General features: G+C 43.6%; 1 long non-coding RNA gene and 1 pseudogene across 1 annotated transcript in view; one reads left to right on the forward strand and one right to left on the reverse strand.

Annotated features, from left to right (window-relative positions):
* The window catches only part of LOC124711976, a 611250-nt gene that overhangs the window by 117872 nt on the left and 467249 nt on the right, over positions 1 to 26129 (reverse strand). The window lies entirely within an intron of this gene.
* Positions 8948 to 9065, forward strand: LOC124712696 (annotated as a pseudogene).

Genomic DNA, 26129 nt, shown 5'->3' on the forward strand with positions numbered 1-26129 from the left:
CTGGCAGTGCAAAAAACGGGCACTGCAGTGACAACAGCAGCTATGAAATACATTAAATGTATCCGCAATTGCGAATATGAACAACCATCGTCCGCAGAATGGAATGACGACAGTGAAAATTTGTGCCGAACCGGGATTCGAACCCGGGTTTCCCGTTTAGCGCGAGCGGTCGCCTTACAATTTTTTCTTTTTTTTAATCTCATTGTGTTCGGTATTGTTCGTTGCATTTTTTTTTTTTTTTTTTTTTTTTTTTTTTTTTTTTTTTTTTTTTTTTTTTTTTTTTTTTTGCAGAGGGCATCTAACCTTCGGTCCGAATACGCTGAGCTACCATGCCGGCACCATTAGGCGTCCATGGACGACTCACCGTTATACTCAAACTTCCTTATGTCGTCAACCATACGTCTATAACCTATACTCGTACATCCGTTATGTATATTCCCGTACAGGCGAGATATTTACTTGAAAGTAGCTTGCCCGATGTCGGTGGATACATATGATATTCCGAATTACGATGCAATGTTCCTGCACGCATATTCAAAGGATTATTTCCGTCTGGCGCTGAGTCATGCATGGATAGACTACTAATAAGGCGACCGCTTGAGACAATAGTGAAATCCAGGTTCGAGTCCGAGACCGGCACAAATTTCTATTGTTGTCATTCCATTCTGCGGACTATGAAGAAATTATCGGTATGGGACTGAAAACTGTTGATGTGATGTAGACCTACAGAAAAACAAATGATTACAATTTTCACAAATTGTAATCGTTTGTTTTTCTGTAGGTCTACATCACATCAACAGTTTTCAGTCCCATACCGATAATTTCTTCATAGTGCGTCGTTTATTTATTTTTTGTATTAGAGGCTATATGTCACTGCTTTGCACAGCTCTGCATGTTGAAAGCAGCATCTTATGCCAGTTGTGTGTATGTATGTGTGTGTGTGTGTGTGTGTGTGTGTGTGTGTGTGTGTGTAATGCTTCCTTTTCGCCTGTGGTAAGCTATAAATCTAATAAAACTGTCTGTTATTAGTTTTGACAGACGTGTACATTCGTATTTTATATGTTAATCTTTTCACTAGCTCTCTCCAGACCTGGTCCGAGAACCGGTGTCGAGGCGAATGTGGCTAAATGAGAGCGCCTGCTTGCATACTGCTGCATTGGAGGCGCCCTTTAGAAAATTATGACCTGCCGCAGGTACTCCGACAAGCCATACAGGGGTAATCTGGACCCGATCGATCGGTCGGTCCTTATTGAGGACAAGGCGATTCGCGTAATGCGTTTCACCGACAGAGTGGATCCACACCGGACATAGCCTTTACGCCTTTGATAGTACACGTTGGATACGCGTACCTAGCCACGAGGTGAGGGAACAAATGTTGAATACTGAAGTGGAAATCATATAGTTTGAATTTCATTCCTGCACCGCACTTTACACCGTTATCGGGAAAAAGCAGAGGAAGTAAAGGCATACTGTAAGAAGTTGTAGGCCTATGATGCGAGAATTCCTGTCCTGCGTGTGAGTTGTGTACATTACTGTCTTGCATGAGATGGAAAATCTCTACGACATTTCTTTGCAAGCTAGATACATAAGAGCAGCCGTAATGCTTAAAGGAATTCTGTACGAATTACGCGCATAAGCAATTGTAAAGGGTCGTACGAAAATAAAATGTTCACCTTTGACTTCTCTCCACATATCACAGACTCCTTTCTATGGTAACGTGGTTCATGTATGGTAACTATTACTTTTACCTACTTCGAAGAATGTTGTACTATCTACATCATCCAATATTGTATCATGTCTGAATTTTTCCGGTGAGTAAACGTCGATAAAGTCACTGTCAGTGGTTTTGCAGTTTTTTTCAGAGTTGCTAAAGGTAAAGCGTAGTGGGAGAACATGTGTTGAATCAGGACGTGCAGGAGAAAGCACGTCACACTAAAGCAGATAGTCGTGTCTTGACTCTCGGCCTGACAGAAGTATGCCATCAGTTCAGGTATAAAAAATAACAAAATCAGAATTAGTGCGTCTCAGTTACACATTTCTACTATTCATAAAAAAAACCAGAAGGGCAGCGTTTAACGTCTACGGATAGAGTTATAGCTCCAACTCAGTTGGCCAGCGAGCCATATCGTCGATACTTTGGTGCAATACAACTGCTCATACTCTGCGAGGTGGTGTAATGCTAACTTACTGGACGTGTATTCGAGAAGACGCAATTTCAAATTTCCGTTCGCTCATCAAAACTGAAGTTTCCCGTGAGTTCCCTAAATCGCATAAGGCTAAATCCAGCGACGAATCCTCTGTTTGCTCTCCGTCTATAATGATCACGCTGTCGGCGGGACGCTAAAACCTAATATTGCCTCCTCCCTTTACAACTTCTCATGAGTGTAAGCATTTTCCCATAATAAACGAAATGCGAAGAAACTTCTATTTATTTTATTTTATTTACTTTATTTTCACTTCTAGTTCCGTAGGACAAAATTGAGGAACAAATCTCCAAAGTCATGGAACGCGCCAGTACATGAAATTACAACAAAAAGGTAATAACAGACAAAATAAAATGTTTATGAACCCAAAAAAAGTCAAGCCATAAGTTTAAGTAAACACAATCAACAATACCATAAGAATTTTTCAAGGAACTCCTCAGCAGAATAGAGGGTGTGGCCCATGAGGAAACTCTTCAGTCTCTATTTGAAAGGGGCGTGGATTGCTGCTGAGACTTTTGAACTCTTGTTGTAGCGTATTGCAAAGGGCTGCAGCAGTGTACTGCATACCTTTCTGCACAAGAGTTAAGGAAGTGCGATCCAGATGTAGATTGGACTTCTGCCGAGTATTAACTGAGTGAAAGCTGCAAATTCCTGGGAGCTGACATTGTTAACGAGAAACGACAGTAAAGAATATATGTACTGAGAGGGAAATGTCAAAATACCCAAACTAGCGAACAGGGGTCGACAAGAGATTCGCGAACTTACGTCATTTATTGCTCGAACTGCCCATCTCTGAGCCAAAAATACCATTAGAATCGGAAGGGTTACCCCACAATATAATACCGTACGACATATGCGACTGAAAATAACCAAAGTAGGCTAATTTTCGTGTTGAACAATAACTTACTTTACATACCGCTAGAATGGTAAAAATGGCAGCATTAAATCTTTGAACAAGATCCTGAATGTGGGCTTTCCACGACAGTTTACTATCATCTGAACACCTAGAAATGTGAACTGTTCAGTTTCACTAATAATATGCCCATTCTGTAAAATTAAAACGTCGGATTTTGTTGAATTGTGTGTTAGAAGCTGTAAAAATTGAGTCTTACTGTGATTTAGCGTTAGTTTATTTTCTACAAGCCATGAACTTACGTCATGAACTGCTCTATTTGAAACAGAGTCAATGTTGCACACAACATGCTTTACTACCAAGCTAATGTCATCAGCAAATAGAAATATTTTAGAATTACCTGTAATACAAAATGGCATATCATTTATATAAATAGGGTGCGAGAGTGGCCCCAACACTGATCCCTGGGGCACCCCCCCCCAATTTGTCCATATCCACTCAGACCCCACATCACAGCCATTCTCAGCACTGTGAACAATGACCTTTTGCTGTCTGTTAAAGTAGGAGGTGAACCAATTGTGAGCTACTATCTGTATTCCGTAATGGTCCAACTTCTGGAGCAATATTTTGTGATCAACACAATCAAACGCTTTAGTTAAATCCAAAAAATATGCCTAGCGTTCGAAACCTTTTATTTAAGCCATCCAGTGCCTCACACAGAAAGGAGTTAAACGACTACTAAAGCCACAATTATTAGGTTACTGCTTGAATTCGTAATCTTCTTTATGTTTGTATTTCGGTTCTTGTGCGTTAAATTATCAATTTTCATTTTTTATTTGTTGTTCACTGTTGCTATTTGAGTTTACATACTGTCATTTCGTTTGGAGATAGCGAATGGAGCTGCGAACTCGAGAAAACGGAGTGCCAAGTGGAGTAGCGTCTATTACTGAGCTGCCTCGTTCTCTTGTTAGAATCACTGAAAGAACGCTCGATGAACGGCAGCGTACAGCATGGGGGCGCCGTTATGTTGCGGAACCGCAGCGGGTAACGTGTAGCATTTAAGAGCTCCTCGTCTGGTTTCGAACCGGTGTACACCGAAAACAACCTGATCTGTTCGGGTGGCAAGTTTCCGCATTCTCGAGGCACGAGCTCGGCAGGTGCAGCGCGGCTGTTAACTTTCGCTGCTCTGTTGCAGGGGCGCGAGTTCTCGGTCAGTGAGCACGTCTACGTTTCACGGTTTTGTGATTCGTCTGCTTTCTAACTGTCCAGCAATAACATTTACTTCATGCTTCATTTCTTCATAAGCGAGTGAGAGGGGACATGGGCTGAGATGGTTGTTGCTTAAGGGCATTTAATATCGAGCTTATCAGAATCCATGCTTAAATAACACGGGAAAACTATTGGTGAAAGACAAAAATTGTATTATATCAATAGCAACATGAACTATTTCATAGTTCGTTATTTTGTCAGGGCGAACAGTACTAAAATAACTGTTTCCCAACGTTTCAGAGATGAAGTATAAAATTTTACGTACATGATACCTAGAGCTCTTGAAAGTCGGTGTTCACAGACAACTACTTCACGCGCAGCTGCAGCAAGCAAGCAAGAATGAAACTGAATCAGTGCTTACATCATTAAAGAGTAAACATTCCTTTGAATATGATGAAACTTCAAGTAGAATTATCCACACCAGTGCATCACATTTTAGTTCTGTACTCAATCACCATTGCAGTTTGTGTTTCAGGTGTGATCAGTTACCTGACAGATGGAAATACTCGTTAGTAATACCATTTCATAAAAATTCCCGGTTTATTTCTTACCAATGTTCTGGAAAATTTCTGAGAAAACAATATACGAGAGTAGTAGTGGATAATCTGAGTAAATGTAAATTGCTATCAGATTCTCAGGATAGGTTCCGGAAGGGAGTATACTTCAGAAAATGCTATTTATTCTATTCTTTGTGAGGCACCAACAGCGCTAAATGAATGCTGGTGGACAGTAGGTATTTGCTTTAAGAAAAGCATTTAATTGTGTTGATCATACAGTACTCCTGCAAGAGTTGGAACATTATGGGATTAGGGGAAAAGATCAAGAACTGTTCACATCATATTTGGAAGATAGGCAGAAGATTGTCACCTGGTGTCAACAAATAGGTAAGAGGCTTGAATCTGACTGGGGTCATGTAATGTTGCTGTGGCACTGGGATTTGTTCTGGATCTCATTTCTTTATACATGGTGGCCCACTTAAATGTTTCATCGCAAATATCTCTGGAACAGAAATAGGTATTGAAAAACGACATTCATTACTATGAATGTAAGACAGGGCTCATGAAAATAAATAGTGAGACATTCTAAAATGTAAGCAAATATTAGTTTGCAAACAAACTCCTCGTATTGTTTCTTACACAATCAATAACATGAAAGGTCACAAAAAATGGCGTTGTTTGCATCGCAATACGCCATTTACGTCCCGAGAAATTGCAAAGCGAACTTGACGCTTGAAATGAACGAAACGTGCCGCTAGTGGACATCTCGAGATACAAGCGTGAATCCCACGTTGCTCATAATTGCGATGTAACTGACGTACGTAATCTTACTTTCACTGTTGTCACGAAGGTTGAAAGTGATAATAGGGTTGAAACTTCCTGGCAGATTAAAACTGTGTGCCGGACCGAGACTCGAACTCGGGACCTTTGCTTTTCGCGGGCAAGTACTCTACCAACTGAGCTACCCAAGCAAGACTCTCGCCCCGTCCTCACAGCTTTAATTCCGGCAGTACCTCGTCTCCCACCTTACAAACTTCACAGAAGCTGTCCTGCAAGGACTGGGCGCGAGTCGTGCTTGGGTTGCTCAGTTAGTGGAGCACTTGCCCGCGAAAGGCAGAGGTCCCGAGTTCGAGTCTCGGTCCGGCACACAGTTTTAATCTGCCAGGAAGTTTCATATCAGCGCACACTCCGCTGTAGCGTGAAGGTTTCATTCTAGAAACATCCCCCAGGCTGTGGCTAAGCCATGTCTCCGAAATATCCTTTCTTCCAGGAGTGCTAGTTCTGGAAGGTTCGCAGGAGAGCTTCTGTGAAGTTTGGAAGGTAGGAGACGAGGTAATGGCGGAATTAAAGCAGTGGGGACGCGGCGTGAGTCGTGATTGGGTAGCTCAGTTGGTAGAGCACTTGCCCGCGAAAGGCAAAGGTCCCGAGTTCGAGTCTCGGTCCGGCACACAGTTTCAATCTGCCAAGAAGTTTCATATCAGCGCACACTCCTCTGTAGGGTGAAGGTTTCATTATAATAATGGGGTTTCCCCCCACACAAACTGACATGTGGGGATCATGCTTGCATGTCGGAATGTGTAATACCGACGGGTTTTGTTTATTTCAAGCGTCAACTTCGCTTTGTAACTTCTTGGAACATGAGTGACTTATTTCGATTCATTTGGTGATTTTTCATGTTTTGATTGCGTAAGAAATAATTGGGAGTGTCCATTTTGAAAAACGAAAGATTGTATTGAAACTTACATCTGCTATGTTTTAGAATGTCTCATAGTGTTTACTTTCATGAGCTCCTGCCTTACACTCAACTACGTGAAAGCCGTTTTTCCGTATCTATTGATATTTGCGCTGAAACGTTTAAGTGGCCCACTCTATAAATATTCGGTGAACTCAATAAAACCGACAAACTGCAGGGACGGATTTCTGACTGGAAATGTAGGAAGAAAGGTCCTGTGAACGTGTGTCGGGAAATGGACGATGTGCGTGCAACGGCAACAAAAAAATGGTTCAAATGGCTCTGAGCACTATGGGACTCAACTGCTGAGGTCATCAGTCCCCTAGAACTTAGGATTACTTAAACCTAACTAACCTTAGGACATCACACACATCCATGCCCGAGGCAGGATTCGAACCTGCGACCGTAGCAGTCGCGCGGTTCCAGACTGTAGCGCCTAGAACCGCTCGGCCACTTCGGCCGGCGCAACGGCAACAAATCGTCCCGGAACACAGTACAGAGCTCCATTGCACCCACGTCACAACAGATGTTCAAAGTGGCCTGCATGGGATGCAACGCACGCGTTCACATGTCGCATCATGGATTGCCTCACTCTTCTGCAAGTTCAGGCCTCTTTCCGAATAGCGTCGCAGGCGTAGAACCCAATTCTCCAAAAATCTGGTGTACGCACAGTCCGCTGCCTCCCTGCACGTTCGTCTGTCTGAAAGGGCCCATGATCACACAAGGGCCCAAAAAAGGCCCTATGTTTTGTTATGTGGTTGATGTCTGTGAAGGTACTTGTTTTGGTGTCGGGGTGCTGAATCTCGACCATTCTGCTGTTTACAGTACGCTGCGTGAATCACACAGCCTGTAACACACGAAAGTGGCCAGAGGAACTTTCACTCGCCAGCGCCATCTACAGTGACAATCTTGAATTTCGGGACACACGTTCATGGAACCTTTGTTCCCCCATATCCAGCCAGAAATCGGTCCCTGCAGTTTGTCGTGTTTATTAATGTTCACTTTGTATATAATTAATCCGCCACAAAGTATTGCAGGTGGCTCAGAGGTGTTTTTCTTTACGGATAACGTAGTGTTATAGTGCTAGACGTGGAACGTAATGTAAGTGATGTAGCTAACAGGATAGTCCCTAACATCAGAACGTGGTTTTAGGAGAACAACTAACGCATAATTCTAACAAATCAGAACGTGGTTTCCAGAGAACAACTAACGCTTAATTCTAACAAATGCAATTGCCAGTGTTCCTGACACGGAACCCTTGTAAAAGCGAAATTTTATCTTCCCAAGGCGGTCAGCAGTCAGTGAAATCAGTCATTTTAAATTCTTAGGACTGAGCATAGATGGAAGTTTATTTTGGGAGTATCAAGTTCAAGATGCTATGTAAAACTCAATGATACCAGCTGCATTATAAGAATGAGCTCCACTCTCTTTGACACTAAAACAGTGAGGCTTGTTCACTTTGCTACCTTTCATTCTGTTATCTCCTATGGTATTATATTTTGGGACAATGTTGTGCACCAAATAAGAACATTCTTAGTCTAGAAATGAGCAGTTAGACTAATCTACGGCATCAGAGAACTTCGTGTAGGCCGTTCTTCAGGTGTCTCGGAATTCCAACTCTACCGCACCTTTACATGTATTGCATCAAAGGATTTGTTGTTCACAGTGTTGGTTCATTCTGAAGAAACTGCAACTTTGAGCTATTGAATACTAGGCGGGGAAAAAGATATAGACTTGGGTAACACCTCCTCGAGGACTTTACAGAAAGGTGTGCACTCTTCAAAAGATTTCTTTTTCATTAGTCTTCCAGTAGAACTGGAAAAGAACTGTGATAAACCTGAAGTGTTCATAACAAAATTTGAAATGTTTCCTTGTGACATACTCATGATCTGTGCAGGAGCTCTTGACAGCTCTGTGAAGTGTTATTTATTTGTACACTCTGTTTTCTCGTGTTTTTCCAATTATTTAATTCTTTGTTTATAAAATTTCTAATCAGCATTCAGTAAATTATTTACTGCATGTTTCCATGAAGAAGTAGCTTCGGCTGCATGGTCTCATGGAACTTCGTAAAGAAATAAATATTTCATTGAAACAGTAGATGGGAACCAGATACCTTTATTTTCCTTCAACGTAATCTTAATTGGCCACAGAATGATCTTTATCAGCTGAAAGCGAAGGCCTGTTTTTTAATTAATCTAGGGATTTATATTACACGTATTTGGTTATGAGCCTAAATGTTATACAGGCTAATATACACCATAATCATGAAGTTTGCTTCCCCTATTCCGGCTTGAACCTATAGCGTCAGGTCTCAGTCCATGTGATGATGGTTTAGAGGAAATATTATTCTACAAAGTGTTTATAATTAAACTTTGGCTACTTGAGCCAGTGGGACAACGCCCTTGCCGCAGTGGATACACCGGTTCCCGTGAGATCACCGAAGTTAAGCGCTGTCGGGCGTGGTCGGTACTTGGATGGGTGACCATCCGGGCCGCCATGCGCTGTTGCCATTTTTCGGGGTGCATTCAGCCTCGTGATGCCAATTGAGGAGTTACTCGACCGAATAGTAGCGGCTTCGGTCAAAAATACCATCTTACGACCGGGAGAGCGGTGTACTGACCCCATGCCTCTCCTATCCGCATCCTCCACCGAGGATGACACGGCGGTCGGATGGTCCCGGTAAGTCACTTTTGGCCTGAAGACGGAGGGCTTTTTTACTTGAACCAATGCAGACAGAAAGCTATTTACTGCATGGATAGCCAACATTTTAGAAACGATTTTTATACTGAGGACTGTTGGTTCTGCGTTGTAGTATTAGTGTCATGACTTGCTCTTAGGTGCCGGTACTAGCACGGCGATATAGGGTTGAAACGCAAGCATCAGTGCGCATTACAGTTGCAGACAGTCAACGTGGGTCTGGACAAGGAGGAGGAGATTAGTGTTTAACGTCCCGTCGACAACGAGGCTATTGGATTGCAAGCTCGAATTAGGGAAGGATTGGGAAGGAAAGCGGCCGTGCCCTTTCAAAGGAACCAACCCGGTATTTGCCTGAAACGATTTAGGGAAATCACGGAAAACCTAAACCAGGGTGGCCGGAGACGGGTTTGAACTGTCGTCCTCCCAAATGCGAGTCCTCGAGCGGTGTGGACAAGGCTAGAAGATCTTTACTCCTAAAGATGTTTTATCGGAACAAATGCAGTGGTGCTGCGGCTTTTCGCGAGTATCGACGCATTAAAGAAACACGGAGAGGTCATCCTTCCGCACCGGGGGCTGGAGAGCGTAATTCGGAAGTTCGAATTAAATGACGATATGGGAACTGCTCCCGGGAGAGGTCGACGCCGAACTGCGCCGGAAATTTTTGAAGAAGCTACTGTTGGCACGGCTGAGGATGCTGAACGCAATGTACAATGTCCAAGCAGTGGACGACCTGTGTCACGACAGGTGAACATTAGTCCACCGTTGTTTCTGGCAGCAGTAGAGCAATCAGTCTCTAGTGCGATTCCAGGCTGTCGTGGATGCAGACATTTGCCACACCGAATAACGTTTGTAATCTGGAACTTAAAGATGGTACGCAGTCAACAAATGTTATCCTTCCGAGAGGTAATTAAATTGCGCTCCTTTCAACGGTTCATTAGTTATGTCTCTTCCATATGTCTTTACACATGTTTCACAACTCATTGTCCTACGATCACTGGTTTCTTGTGGGTCCTCCTCAAGTTGCGTAAGTTTATCTCTAAATCATGAGTGACTATGAACTCATCATAAGTATCCATTACTGATGCTTTCCGTCTGGCAGCCAGTTACTTCGGAACGAATAGGAGACAGAGATCGCGCTTACCCATTTCCATAAACGATGAGTTCAGTCTTCACTGATTCTGAGTTCATCTGATTTTAGTTTCAGACACAGTCGTCACTCTTTTGCCTAAAAGGACCGCATTTACTCCATGTTATCAGTCGTTAAATTTGTTGTCAGTCGAGCTGAACAGGTGCGTCGTCAACAGATTCCTAGTCAGTTGTCACAATTTCTGCTCAGACCTTTTGCTTCGTGCACTTACACCAATTTTGTATGTTTTCGTCATTGTTATTGAAACTTGATGTTTAGGGTTGTTGTTCCATTGAAGTAATCTACCATAACATGTCTGCATCAGACAAATCTAATTCAAATTAGAGTCTCTGTCGCTACATGTACGTGCTAATGTTTGCGTTTTCAATATGTGTTGTCACTTCAATCATGCTGCCTGCAGCCACTGAACCTCTAAGACACACACTATAACCCTAAAATACAGAAAGATTCAAACGAAAGGAAACTCTTAAAATTAAATATGGAGATGCTTAATGTCATGATCAACCAGACCTCTCCCCACTTTATCACTGAGCGAAGAAATTTCGACAACACAGTAGAGTCCTCTGTTTAGAAGGAAACGGGGGAAAGCTCCTCATTTAAACTACAGCCTACTCCAGTCATTGAATGAGGTACAAACAGTGAAAATGTATTTCAGTTTCCGTACGTGTGGAGGTAGCCCACAGATTTGTTGTGGCTATGTAGGGACTTCAGAGAGTAAGTTACACGTGTCTTCCCACGCTAAGACTAATGTGCAACAAGAGGGACGCGTTGTCAGAAGCGTTTACATGTTCCGGATTTCCTGCACAGTTCTACGGCGGTACGGATAACAAGTCTATCATAGGGTGCAAGTGACTTGGCACTCCACCTGGAAACATACTCCAGAGTTGAAGTACGAGGGACAGTTTTCCCATTTACGTCCTATAATTTCGTTCAACCTTGCGAGGTAACCGCCACCATGAAGCCCTCAGGCCACCTCCATCACATCATCACCTCCATCGGTTCTCTGAATTCCTGCGATTCAAAATACACAACGCAACACCAACAATTATTTATCGATAGGGGTTGTCGAGCGACTGGCTCGATATCTTTCGCTACATATGATTAGTTAATCGTGGCGCAGGGCTGAAGCAACGCGGTATGACGTACACATATCTGTCATACAGGCTCAGTTCTACTCGATACCCAGCCTGATTTAAGATGTTTCTGGCAGAAATGGCAACTACATGTACTACATTGCGCATCTTTTTACCCCTAAATGGTTAAAATGGCTCTAAGCACTATGGGACTTAACATGTGAGGTCATCAGTCCCCTAGAACTTAGAACTATTTAAACCTAACTAACCTAAGGACATCGGATATATCCAAGCCCGACGCAGGATTCTAACCTGCCGTCGTAGCAGTAGCGCGGTTCCGGACTGATGCGCCTAGAACCGCTCGGTCACAGCGGCTGTCTTTTACCCCTAAATACCCTATAAATTTAATTATGTGCCGTATTTTACAGACTATAAGACTACGGATTATAAGACGCGTTTTGATTTTCAAGCAATTTTTAAGAAATAACTATTTTACTATTTTTATTATTAGACTGCAAAACCAGACTAAAAAAAGAAACGTTGTTTATTAAAGCTAACTGACCTTTAGAATTTCTGAAAATCGTTATCTTATAGTATTGACCATTTTGCATTCAGTCCTCTACTTGCACATTTCGTCTTCCTCATTTTTTGCAGTTCTTCTTTACTAGCCCGTCAATCAAGATCGTTTTTTTTTCTGTTGGTGGAGGGCCGAAATGCCGCCCAGCTGCTCTATTTTCACGTTCTTCTGCATATCCTATTACTTTTAATTTATAGTCCGCATCATATGAATATAATGAAGCAACCCACTATCATCCAGAAATTAAAAAGTAGGAGACTGCAATGGGCTGGACATGTGGCTAGAATGGAAAACAACAGAATCATCAAGAAAGCATTTGAAGGAACTCTCCAGGCAACAAGACAATTGGGCCGACCTCGTACAAGGTGGGAGGTGACATAGAGAAGGACATCGCAGCATTAGGAATTTCCGCAGAGTGGGGAAAGACTGCGAAAGATAGAACGCCGTGGAAACAGATCGTCGATGCAGCGCGTGGTCTACAGGACCTGTCATCGCTGAGAAGAAGAAGAAGAAGAGGAAGGAGAAGAATCATATGAACACATTTTATTTTTTTCCATTACGAAACTAACTACTAACTAAAATATCGTGCTGTTACTGATAAGACAAATCACTTTCAGTTCAAGTTCACTGGTACTGTTGAGGGGCTAAACAATGTTCTGGGTTTGTGATGGCGGGGCGGGAGGGAGACAGTGTTAGCAAGCTTGTGAATCCGCGCAACTCATGTTCGTCGCATCGGTGCACTGTTGCTGCCTGTTGAATCCAATATTGCCAGATATAGTTTTCCCGCGGCATCGAATATATGGCCGTTTTTAAGGCTGGTGGGAATTTTAAATCAAACACTGGACATTTTTATATTAACTTCTAGTGCAAGATGCATCTGAGGCAATTTTTGAAAGAAAAAAGTGCATCTCGTAGTGCGTAAAATACGGTATTCTTCCTGTTACACTACGAATGCACAGTATGTAAAATGTCGCTATTCTCCCTGCTGCCGCAATTTTCACGGCCAGCAGTGTGCGATGCGTGCGGCAGCCTCAGTAATAAGCCATTGAGATAGCGCGATATGCACAGCCTTTGCCGTAGCAGGCCGGACGCTGTTTTTCTGATGCAGCAGGAGGCTGGTTTTTACCTCGTAGTTCGACGCCGACCAGCTCCGCGCGGCCCCAGAGCCAGGTGGTGGATTCCCGGCGCGGCTTTCTGGGTCAGCAAGTGGCCTTACACTTCGCAGCGGCCGCCAGCGCTGGATCACGGCGAACGCTACCCGCTGCCAAGCGCTCACTCGAGGCAACTAAAAATAGCTGACCATTCAATGAATACTTTCCGCTTACACATTGCCTGACAAAAAAAAGTGAAACGCCGAGTATTGGAGGAGGAAATGTGGAGAGACTTCAAGGAATCACACGGTACGGGATAGTATTTCAGTGATTACAAAATCTAGTCAGATTTACGAAAGAGTTGGCAGTATGATCCCGCTTATCAGTAGGACGATGCGCCCCATCTAGCCTGGATGCATACACTGATTCCGTTGGAAAGGATGACACGAAGACGTTTTATCTTCTCCTCTTGGCACACAGTTGTTGTGACTGATTGTTGACATTCTCCACAATGGCACTGGAACGGAATTGACGCTCTGTCTGGAAGAGGTATTGAAACCTTGCTAGCAACGGAAGAACCTCAAAATCATGCAGACAGAATGAGATTTTCACTCTGCAGCGGAGTGTGCGCTGATATGAAACTTCCTGGCAGATTAAAACTCTGTGCCGGACCGAGACTCGAACTCGGGGCCTTTGCCTTTCGCGGGCAAGTGCTCTACCAACTGAGCTACCCAAGCACGACTCACGCCCCGTCCTCACAGCTTTACTTCCGCCAGTACCTCGTCTCCTACCTTCCAAATGACTTTGAATGACTTTGTTTTCGGTAATTTTTTGCAAGGCTTTTGGTAACAGCATCGCTACAAAGAAACGTAAAGTCAGAGAGAAGAGACATAATCCAAATGTGGTTATAGATTATACACGTGGCACAAAAACAAAATTAATGTTAATACTGTTTAGCTGCATAATCTTCGTAATACTGTTTTTGTGCCCCGTGTATAATCTATAACCACATTTGGATTATGTCTCTTCTCTCTGACTTTACATTTCTTGGTGGCGATGCTGTTACCAAAAGCCTTGCAAAAAATTACCGAAAACAGCCATTCAAAGTCATTTGGAAGGTAGGAGACGAGGTACTGGCGGAAGTAAAGCTGTGAGGACGGGGCGTGAGTCGTGCTTGGGTAGCTCAGCTGGTAGAGCACTTGCCCGCGAAAGGCAAAGGTCCCGAGTTCGAGTCTCGGTCCGGCACACAGTTTTAATCTGCCAGGAAGTTTCATCATGCAGACAGTTCATAGAGACACATGCTAAGTATGGGCGAGCATTGTCCTGCTGAAAAATGTCACCACAGTAATGTCGCGTGGGAGTTAACATATGAAGACACAGTATGTCCATGACGTAATGCTGTACTGTCAGATTTCCCTCAATGACCAGCTGTTACCTGAAGTCGTACCAGATGGTTTCTCACGTCATGCCAGGAGCAACATCGTTACGGGTATCCACTACATTGGAAGAATCGGACCTCTCCGCTCTCTCCATATTGCCGCCATACTCGCCGATGCTTGCGAGAAGAATTTGACATAGGAGTGAAATACCTCAGTCCAAAGAAGAACCGTGGAAGAAATGAAATCCCCTCACAATTGTTGCAAAATGCTTGCAAAATACTGACTCGAATGGAAAAAAATGGTAGAAGTCGACATCGGGGAAAATTTTGGGTTCATAAGAAATGTGGAAACTAGCCAGGCAGTACTGGCACTACGGTTATCTAGTTTAAAGACAGCAAAACTTACGTTTAAAGCATTGGTACATTTAGAGAAAATATTTGGCAACACTGACTGAAACACACTTTCTGAAATTCTGTGTGTAGCAGAGGTACAGGAAGCGAAAGACCATGCACAACTTGTGCAGAATCCAGATTGCAGTTATAGGAATGGAAAGATGTGAAAAGGAAGCAGTGGTTGCGAAGATAGTGAGGCAGAAATGTAGCATTACCCTAATATTACGCAATTTGTACATAGAGCAACCAGTAAAGTAAACCAAGTAATGATTTGTAAATGGAATTTAATTTCAGGGAGTAAGAATAAAAAATTTTAAGTTAGCACCGACACTGTAATTCTGTCAGACGGCAAAGAATTTGGTAGAAGAGTTGAACAGAATAGACAGTGTCTTAAAAAGCAGTTATAAGATGACCATCAAGACAAGTAAAACATGGGTAAGGGAATGTAGTTGAATTATGAGTAGTTACAATTACACTATGGCTACATGAAAAATGAGTGATTGTACGACAGAGAAATTTTATGGGAACACTTTTAAGGGCATGCGGAAGAGAAATAACGAATAAACCGTTGAAAGAAACTCATTTTAATTTCCACGGTCGACCAAGAAATGTTCAGCTATCGTGACACAGCTTGTGCACTCCTTGAAGATAGCGCATCGCCTCCAGAATTCTCAGATATGGTAGCAGTAACTACTTCAACAATTTCTTGCCGCGCATCTGGTCATCGGCCTCTCCCAGGAGTAAACTAAATCATTTGACGATCCTTACAAACTTCGTAACCACGAAGATCACCAAATCACCCTCTCATGTGGATATTTAAACACGTTTCTTTCACTGGTTTATTCATTTTTTCTCTTCCTCGTGTCATTAGAAATGTTTCCACGAAGTTTCATTGTCCTACGAGCACTCGTTTACCTGGGGGCCCTCTCAAGTAGCAAAAATTTAATTATAAGCACTCTGTAAATCAGGTGAAGGAGAGGAAATTAGATTAGCAAATGAGATACTAAAAGTAGTCGATGAGGTTTCTCATTTGGGCAGCGAAACTACTGATGGTGGACTTAGTAGTGAGAATATACAATGCAGACTGGCAGTAGAACGAAAAACAGACATGTGGTGGTACAGATTGTAAATTTAACTGTTATAAAGTCTTTTCTGAACGTATTTTTCTGGAATGTAACTCTGTACGGAAGTGAAACGTAGACGATAAGCATTTCAGAGGAAAAGAAAATAGAAGATTTTAAAATGTGGTGCTACAGAAGAATGCTGAAAATTATATAGGTACGTGGAACGTCACGCTGACAGATGCTCTCACATCGCTTAATTCTTTGTTTATCTGATTCGATGTTATAATCAGAGAAATATCATCATATAATCTGTCAACCCGTGAAATTTCATTTCGTTTCCTCATCTTCTTCTAAGTGCTATACTTTTCTTGCCATACAGTATACATAACTTGATTAAATCAAGAGACTGGCCCACTGGACACAGTCCGAGGCATCAATGAATCGCTAGTTTGGTAAAGGAAGCAAAATGGTTCAAATGGCTCTAAGCACTGTGGGACCTAACATTTGAGGTCATTCCCATACTACTTAAACCTAACTAACCTAAGGACATCACACACATCCATGCCCGAGGCAGGATTCGAACCTGTGACCCTAGCAGCAGCGCGGTTCCGGACTGAAGCGCCTAGAACCGCTCGGCCACAACGGCCGGCTGAAGGAAGGATGTTTGGGTGGATGACGGGGGGTTAAACATTGTACAGGGAAACCAAGGGTCGAATACAGCAAGAAGGATGAATTTCACGGTGGCTACAGTAGTAATGCAGAGATGGAGAAGCTTATACAGGCTAGACAAGCGCCGAAAGCTGTATTAAACCTGTTTTCAGACTGAAGATCACAACGACAACAGTGGTGTCATCTTGAAACAAAATTTCTACAGGTTTTCCGACTCACCATCTTGCGACGAAGATTATAAGTCTCAACGAAATATTGCTGCAAGATGACGCTGTTGTTTGCTAATAGCCAGAGAAAATTTCGTCCCTGAAGTCTTCGGAGATAGCCCTCATTCCCAGGTAGCTCATTAAATTAGTCTCGTAGTGTTTTATTTACGACCGCGTAAAAGCAGTTATTTGCATGCCAGTTATCTATCTGTCAGAGTCGACTCGGGTGCCAGTTACGCGGTGTAGGTATTTGTGAAGAGAAAACGCATTCAGTTTCCTGCCGGATAGCGAGGAATGTAAGATTGGAGGACAGGGCAGGGCAGGCTCCGGCGCTCACCGCCAGCCACTTTCCTCTCTAACAAGCGGCTGCGCCGTGATTAGAAAGGCCGCTGCATTGACTGAACGCGCCTCGCTTGCGGAAGGCGAAAACTCGGCGTCGCTCAGCCGGCAAGGCCGGACCCAAACACAGCCACTGGTAGCCGCTAGGCACCGCCGCCTCTCGGAGCTAGCGCCGGCCGCTGAGTGTCGTAACGGGGGAGAAAAACCCGCAGGTAGCGCCGAGTCACTCCTCCCTGTTTGCCGAATAACTGATCCGTCACGTTCGGCAAGGCCAGCAGCGTGATAACCGGACAACATTAGTCATCCCCGTGCAACACTCTGACCGCTTTGGACCACTGAAGGCGGTACAGAACTTGCAGCAGGCGCTAATGCGACCATCCACTGCCGAAGTGAGTCTCGACATTGAAGTGGTGTGTACAATATCTGATCAAAAGAATTTGGACACCTCTATGTAATGCGCAGTTGACCATTAGATAATATGAGAGCTGGACCCGACAGTATACAAGAAGGCGGAGAGTATTGTGTTGTCAGTAGAGGAGCAGCAACACCAGAATGGGTCTTTCAGGGCAGTTCAGTGACTTAGAACGTCGACTAGTCACTGGACGTCACCTGAATGACATTTCAACCCCTCCAAAGCTGTTCAATTCGACTGTTGTGAATCTAATGTGGAAAAGCGAAGAAATGATCACTTCTAAACTAAGAGCAGGCAGACCTCATGTACTGACGGGCGGGGACCTTCGAACACTGCGGAGACTTGTTGCAAAAAAACTTGTGAAATCAGCGGAAGGAATCACTCGTGAGTTTCAGAGTGCTACCGGTAGTCCTGCTAGCACAATGATTACGCATAGTGAGTTAAAAAGAATGGTCCAGCGGCTCCCCATAAGCCACAGTTTTGTATAGTCAGTATAAGAAGACGACTGATGTGATGTGAAGAGTGACGCCACTGGACAGTGAGCGATTGGAAACGAATGATCTGGACTGGTGAATCACGCTATACTCTCTGAAAATCCGACGGAAGGGTTTAGGTTTGGTGATTGCTATCATGTGTGATGCCACGAGTGAAGTACGGAGGAGGTGGTGTTACGGTATAGGGGTATTTTTCGCAGTTAGGTTGTAGCTCTTTATTGGGCTTAAGAAATCGTGAAATGCGGAGGGATATGAAAACATTTTACAGAATTATGCACTGCGTACAGTAGAGGAACAATTGGGAGACGATGATTGTATTACCACGGCACTATGCCCTGCCGTAAGGCAGCACTGTGAGACAGCGGTTTATGGATAGTAACCTTTCTGAACTGTGCTGGCATGCCCAAAGTCCCGACCTGAACCTAGTCGATCACCTCGGGATGGGTTACCACTTCGACTTCGCTCCAGACCCCCGGCGTCCAACATCACCACCTTCTCTAGTTTCGGCTCTTGAGGAAGAATCGGCTGCCATTCCTCCACAGACATTCAGATACCTCATCGAAAGTGTCCCCAGCAGAGTATGGTCCTTAAGGAAGGCTAAGGGTGAACACACTCCATATTAATGTCCACTAATATGTGGTAGGATATTTTTGATTGGATAGTGTACCTGTCAGACGGATGTATGGAATTAGCGCAATAGAATGGGTATATGTGGAGACACGCCTGAAAGGCAGAAATGAGCTGCCACTTTTGGATGTGTCCATGACCACACCGTAAATGAAGGTGCAGAATTTGTTGGTGTACCAACGCATATTTTCCATCGTGCCTACAAGGACTGGTGTACCAGTGACTGTGAAGTAACATGGCATAAGAACAGTAGTCGAAGAAAGATCCTACTCGATAAGGACCAGAGACGCCAGTCAGTGACAATCATGTTCAAATCCGACAGGTCTCTGAGCTTATCTCAATAGGTTTGTGAGCTAAAATTGGGAAGGAATCTCCATGCAATGGCCATCTGGAGATTAATTTCTCACAAAGGACGGTTTTTCATAGCCGTCTACCTTCTGTGGCTCAATCGATACAGAAATTGGACAGCATCTGACAGAAGGAGTGCGGTGTGTTTCGTCTGATATAAAATGATGTAAGGTGCCCAGTGAGTCGTTTAGCCTACAGTTTTCCCGCCAAATGTGGGTTCGTTGATGTTTCTGGCCTGTTTTGCTACTGCAACTTGCGCCCACTCAATCGAGGCTTACATGAACGTAAACCTGGGTGTTCATTTCAACATTATCTGTGATCACTTGTGCCCCTATTTTCTGAATCTTCATGATGACTTTGCTGTGGAATCTTCCGCCTTCCAATATGACAACAGTGGTCTTCACAGAGCTGTAATGCATACACTCCTGGTTTGACGATCACTCGGTTACCATTTTATACCTTGACTGATCCACTAAACAACCCCATATTAATCCTATAACAAGTGTCTGATACTGCTTAGAACTGTAGGTGAAACGTAGCAGTCAACACCCCCGTTGTCTTTGGATCCGCAGAATCTATGAGGGCTTATTGGAAAGTTTCTTTCTTTCGTTGGGCCTTGTCCCGCGCCAACGTGGGGTCGTCGTTGTTAGTAAGGATTTCGCAGTGTTAGTTGCAGAGGGTGGCTGGATGCCCTTCCTGCCGCCACCCCAAACGCCTAGGGACGTAAGTAGCCTACCCCTACTGTCTGCGTCTAGTGGAAGCCATGAAATAATGCGAACGTGTCCAAATGTCTGCGAGTCGTGTAACTGAGGCGGAACATGGGGACCAGCCCAGTATTCAACTATCGGGATGTGGAAAACCGCCTAAAAACCACATCCAGGCTTGCCAGAATACCGGCCCTCGTCCTTAATCCGCCAGGCAGATTCGATCCGAGGCCGACGCCCCTACCCGAGTCCAGGAAGCAGCGCATTAGCGCTCTCGGCTACCCTGTCGGGTAAGGGCTTATTGGAAAGTAATAGCTCCGAAATTTTTATGCGAAAGCTGTTAAGGCTTTTTAAATCTAATAAACGATATCAACATTCTACTTCTTTATTCTTGGCGTCTACATCTTTATTTCTCAACGTAGTCACCCCGGCGAAGAAGACGTTTCTTCCAAGAAGAGACCAAATCGTTGATACAGTCACTGTTAAATGTTTGCATTTGACTGCGGAGCCACAGCCTCACCTCCGCTTGTACCGCCTCATCACTATGAAAGTGAAATCCTTAAGTTTCAGAAACAGATGAAAATCGAATAAGGCCCAGTCAGGACTGAGTGGAAGACGAACGGAGACAGTGGACCCAAGGTGTCCGATTGTTGCAGATATCGCAGCGCTCGGGTGTGGGCCGGCATTGTCATTGCGAGGGAGAGGATGCTTTACGTGTGGACGAACCCCTGCAACTCGAAACTCGACTACAGCACATTTTTTTCACGCACGGACATAGATAACGTCATACACCGGAATGCTACAAGCTACAATTAGAGCCCTGTACGGTCAGAGGGCTACAAATATGTAGACGTGAACAATAACGACGTATGATGTCCATAACGTTTGTTTTATTTCAAAAGATTTAAGAGTTTTTACATAAAAAATTCAGAGGTACTATTTTTCAGCACATCCTATTAATATTCAATGAGTGGGTTTAGCTGAATATTAGATACCTGCACAATATCTCTTCCTCACCGAAATGAGGTCATTATCAAGAGAGGTGGCTGTGTCACATGATATTAGAGTGATGTCTTCTAGGCTTGACTAATTTTTTGTTCGTTATGCTTATTTTTAGCCAACGCTGGCGATCGATATGAATTTGTCGCACTGAATGGTGCAGCGTAGACTTTCACGTTTATTTTTTGTTTCTTTATTTTCATTGGCCGAAGTAGATGGAAGGCGTAGGGAGCACAAATGTAAATGTCAAATGTAACATCAGATCTTTGGCAGTTCTAGTAACTAAAAGCATGTTATACACATTACAAGTTCCGATACCTTTACATTACAGAATATTTTAATTTAAAAAAGTGTCGAGCAATGAAATAAACAAGTTCAGAATAAATATTAACAATAGAGACACCGATACAGGCGTCAGAGTTGTTAGCTGAGGAGAGGGGATGAATGAGTGAAGAAGGGATGTCCAGCAGATGGACTCAATTATAGACCTGTATCAGTGGTGACAGTCTGTTGTAGAATTTCGAAACACTTTTTTTCTGTCGCTAGTGGATATGGCCAATAAACACTGTCAGACATCTACAAAAGGATAACACGTAAGTTTATTTACACTTGTACACTTAATAATTGAATTATACGTATCTTTGAGTGCTATAGGTTCTTCTGTGGTACTGAGTTATATACAGTTAGAGTAATGTTCTTGACAGAAACAAAATCTCATGAATGCTGATACACTTAGATGAGTTACTGAATATTAGTAACGTTTAGACTCGTCGTGCTACACCGCTGTATTGTCCTCACTTCCTTGCTAATGTTCATAAGTCTACAGGTGCACTGGGTCCGGGACGCAGCTCTGAGCACGGCTGCTTAAAAGACTGCGCTGGCAAACCAGGGTCCCAGGCAGTGAAGTGATGTCAATTCTGCGTCCTCTGGTGGCGTGTATGCGTGGCAGCACCCGAGTGTGAACAGGGAGCGATGGAAGAGCGACGCTCGCCCGGGGGCGTGCTGGTGGGAGATTTACAAGTGCCGTCTCTTGCGTAGCTGTCGCCGATACCGCAACGTTTTATGCTCCCGTATTGTAACCTTTAGAAATAGGCAGTAAAAACAGACACCCCCGTAGGTGCCGTATCCTTGACTTGAGGAAGAAGTTCGGTACAATTATGTACTGTAACCTTAGAAACAAAATACGAGCGTATGGAATATCAGATCAGCTATCTGATGGACTTGAAGGTTTCTTAGCAAATAGATCACCATGTTATTCTGGCATTATTAATGGAGAGAAATCTTGAAGCTTTTGCATTTGCTTGGTTACACGATTCCCAAACAGCCACTGGATGCAACCACAACCAATAAATGTGTGGAAGTATACACTGGAAGTAGAGCAACTATATAAAGCTAATAATAGAAATATACGTATCTGACAGGGTGACTGGATGTATCGTCACGAAGTGCAGTCCATCCGCGAAGGCGGTAGTTTGGAAAACCGTCGTGACACTCGGTTCTTAATGCTCGTCAGTCCGAAACCTTTAGCAGATAGGACTGATAGTGGGATTGGAAAAGATACAGAGGAGATCAGCGAATTCGTTACATATTCGTTTAGTAAACGCGGAAGATGCTCATTCAACTCCAGACACAACTAGAGAGTCGTTGTGAATTACTATGTGGTTTATTGTTAAAATTTCCGGTTGTGTACGTTTCTGCAGCCGGCAACCTATACGCTGCTTTCTCCTACATATATTTCACGAAAAGAGCGTTAAGGTAAAACTAGAGAGATTCTAGATCACATTGAGGACGAGGGAGAATCTATATTTCGGCTATAAATAACTACTTCCAGAGCTACAAAACAAGGAAAAATTACAGAATCAAAATAAATTTACTTTACGTAGAATAATAAGTTGGTTGGTTGTTTTGGGGGGAAGGAGACCAGACAGCGTGGTCATCGGTCTCATCGGATTAGAGAAGGATGGGGAAGGAAGTCGGCCGTGCCCTTTCAGAGGAACCATCCCGGCATTTGCCTGGAGTGATTTAGGGAAATCACGGAAAACCTAAATCAGGATGGCCGGACGCGGGATTGAATCGTCGTCCTCCCGAATGCGAGTCCAGTGTCTAACCACTGCGCCACCTCGCTCGGTAGAATAGTAAGTAAACACCATGTTATCCAATAGCAGCTATCCACTCTGGTCAAAATAACGTTTTCGTTACAATTCAATAGCGTCGCAGCAGTTCGTGTCATCATACGTCGTTACAGGGGTATAGGCAGAAGGACAGAGAGGCCTTTGTTTACACCAGTACAACATCCTTAGTTTACGTCATGCAATACAAGCAACATCCTCTATGTTACAAATTAACTGACAATTTTGCTTCAGTATAGTAGTTTAAAAAGCCTTTTTTGTATAATATCTAAAATCAAAAAGTGTATTTTCATGTCACTTTGAAATATTCAAGAAATGCCAAATTACAACGTACTTTCTCATGTCTTAGTGGTGAAGCGATCCATCAGAACCTTTGCGAAGGATCATTAATACGTTCACATACTTTATTAGGTAACTTTAAAAATAAAAATAAAAAAATTAAAAATATTTTTTGGAGGTCTTCTTGATAAAGTACAACTATATACCAAACTGAAATTCGTAAGAAACTAAATCCTAGCGTAGTCACTCTTATCGTAGTGGTTATGTGATCCACTAAATATTTTTATATAAGAAATAAAGTCCTTACAAACATTTTTTACGTAGATTTGTTAACATAATAGTAAAATAACGAAGATAAAAATGACTTGGCTGATTTAACGACGCACATATAATAAAACAAACAAATGCCCTCTCAAACAATACTCTGTTAGTGTATTTGTAACGTAGAGGCCGTTATTTATAATACATGACGTAAACTAAGCCTGTTGTACGTGCTATAAACAACGGCCACAGCGTCTTTCTGCCTATACACTGTAAAAACATATGGTGACAGTAACTGCTGCCAGTCTGTTCAATTGTAAAGAAAATGTTATGGTGACCAGAGTGGATAGCTGCTTTTGGGTAACACGGTGTTTACTTATTGTGCTATGTAAAATAAACCAAGTTTTGTTCTGTAATTCTTCCTTGTATTTTAGTACTGGAGATGGTTATTTATAGCCGAAATCTAGATTTGCAAGAATAATAAAAACTAATGGGACTGCGGCTGACTGCTGCGTGCCTCTCCTTTCTCATAGTCAACGGTCAATATGCACAACGGTTCGTGATGGAATCAAATTCGGTTACGGAGAATCGTTCTTCCCCCGCACCATTCGCACGTGGAGCAGGAAAGGGGGAAAGAGACAGTGGTACAAAAAATACCCTGCCCCAAACATCATAAGACGGGTTGCGGGTGTATGTGCAGATGTAGTAGATGTAGATCTACTGTCTACGTGCTCTCGCAGCTAGCTATACCCTTCTCATCAGAATGACGCCATTGTTATTGTTGTGGTCTTCATTCGGAAGACGGGTTTCATGCAAACTCTTCATGCAGCTCTGTCCTGTGCAAGCCACTTCGTCTCTGAATAGGTACAACCATTTGAACCTGCTCACTGTATTCATGCCTAGGTCTTCCTCTACAATGTTTACCTCCCACGCTTCCCTCCAACACCAAATTGATGATTTCTTGCTGTCTCAGAACGTGCCCTATTAACCGATTACTTCATTTCAATCAGGTTGTGTCACAGATTTCTTGTCTTCGTAATTTTATTCCGTACCTTCCCATAAGTTACAGGATCTATCCATTAGGCCAAGAGTATTCTACTGCAGCATCACATTTCGAAAGCTATTATTCTCTTTTTGTTTGAACTACCTAACGTTCACTTTTCGCTTCCATACAAGGTACAAAGCTACACTGCAGACAAATATCTTCAAAAGAGACTTTTCAACACTTAAATTAATATTAAATGTTAACAAAATACGTTTCTTCAGAAACTGTCCAGTGACATTAATGTAACCACCTGTCAAAAGCCTGAAGAAAACCGCATGTTGCAGTGCGGACTGCTGCGAGATAGGCAAGAAGAGAGTCAAGGAGGTTCTGGAAGATACCGACAGTGGCGAAGCCATGCCAATTCCAGTGCGATGGCCAGCAGCGCTAGGTCTCCCGGTTGAGGATTCATGGAGTGTGTAGTCCGATCGAGATGGTTCCATGGATTCTCAATTAGGTTTAGATCCGGGGTGTTTGGTCACTAGGGGAGTACGTTAAACTCATTCTCGTGCTCTTTGAACCAACACGTACACTGCGAACTGCGTGACACATTGGACTGCCTTGCTAGTAGACGCCATCGCGCCGAAAAAAAAAGAAACTGCAAGTAGGGGTGCACATGGTTCCCAAGGATAGATGCATACTTGTGTTGTTAGCCGCGCTGGGTAGCTGAACGGTCTAAGGCGTATTGTCACGTTCCGCGCGGCTCCCCCTGTCGGAGGTTTGGGGCATGGGTGTGTGTGTCGTCCTTAGCGTAAGTTAGTGTAAGGTAGTGTGTAAGCTTAGGAACCGATGACCTCAGCAATTTGGTCCCATAAGACCTTACCACAAGCCGGCCGCGGTGGCCATGCGGTTCTAGGCGCTGTAGTCCGGAACCGCGCGACTGCTACGGTCGCAGGTTCGAATCCTGCCTCGGGCATGTATGTGTGTGATGTTCTTAGGTTAGTTAGGTTTACGTAGTTCTAAGTTCTAGGGGACTGATGACCTCAGATGTTAAGTCCCATAGTGCTCAGAGCCATTTGAACCTTACCACAAATTTTTCCATACTAGTGTTGATCCATTGTGGCTTCCAGAACGACGAGATCACTCAGGGAATTTCACTAAAACATCTCCCAGATCACAGCGCTCCCTCCTCCGGCCTGCACCACTCTGACGAACCAGCGACATGTGTGAATGGAGCATGAAACGTGGTTCGTCTGAAAAGGTCACCTGTCGCCAAGCATCAGGCGTCCAGATACGTTATTGGCGTGCAAATTCCAGCCTCCGTCACCGATGGACAGCAGTAAACATGGGTGCAGGAACCAGGCATCTGCTGCGGAAACCCATATCCAGTAATGGTCGTTGACGAAACACTGTTGGTAGCCCCTAAGTTCATCAGTTGCGCAACAGATGCATGTGTATACGCCCGAACATATCTGCGCAGCGGTCGTTCACCCCTGTCGTCTATGGCCCATGGTGCAGCACACTTGCCCCGGCGCCAGTTTCTATAGTGCCATTTTCCCATGCACCATATACTTCAACGACAATAGCACATGAACGGTTTACGAACTTAGCCGTACGGAAATGCTTGCACCCTTGGTCCGAAAGCCAGTGATCATGTTCTTTTGGACGTCAGATACGCAGTTTCCTGCGTCCCTCCGGCACGCTT

This window comes from Schistocerca piceifrons, chromosome 8 (assembly GCF_021461385.2).
Source record: "Schistocerca piceifrons isolate TAMUIC-IGC-003096 chromosome 8, iqSchPice1.1, whole genome shotgun sequence".
NCBI lineage: Eukaryota > Metazoa > Arthropoda > Insecta > Orthoptera > Acrididae > Schistocerca > Schistocerca piceifrons.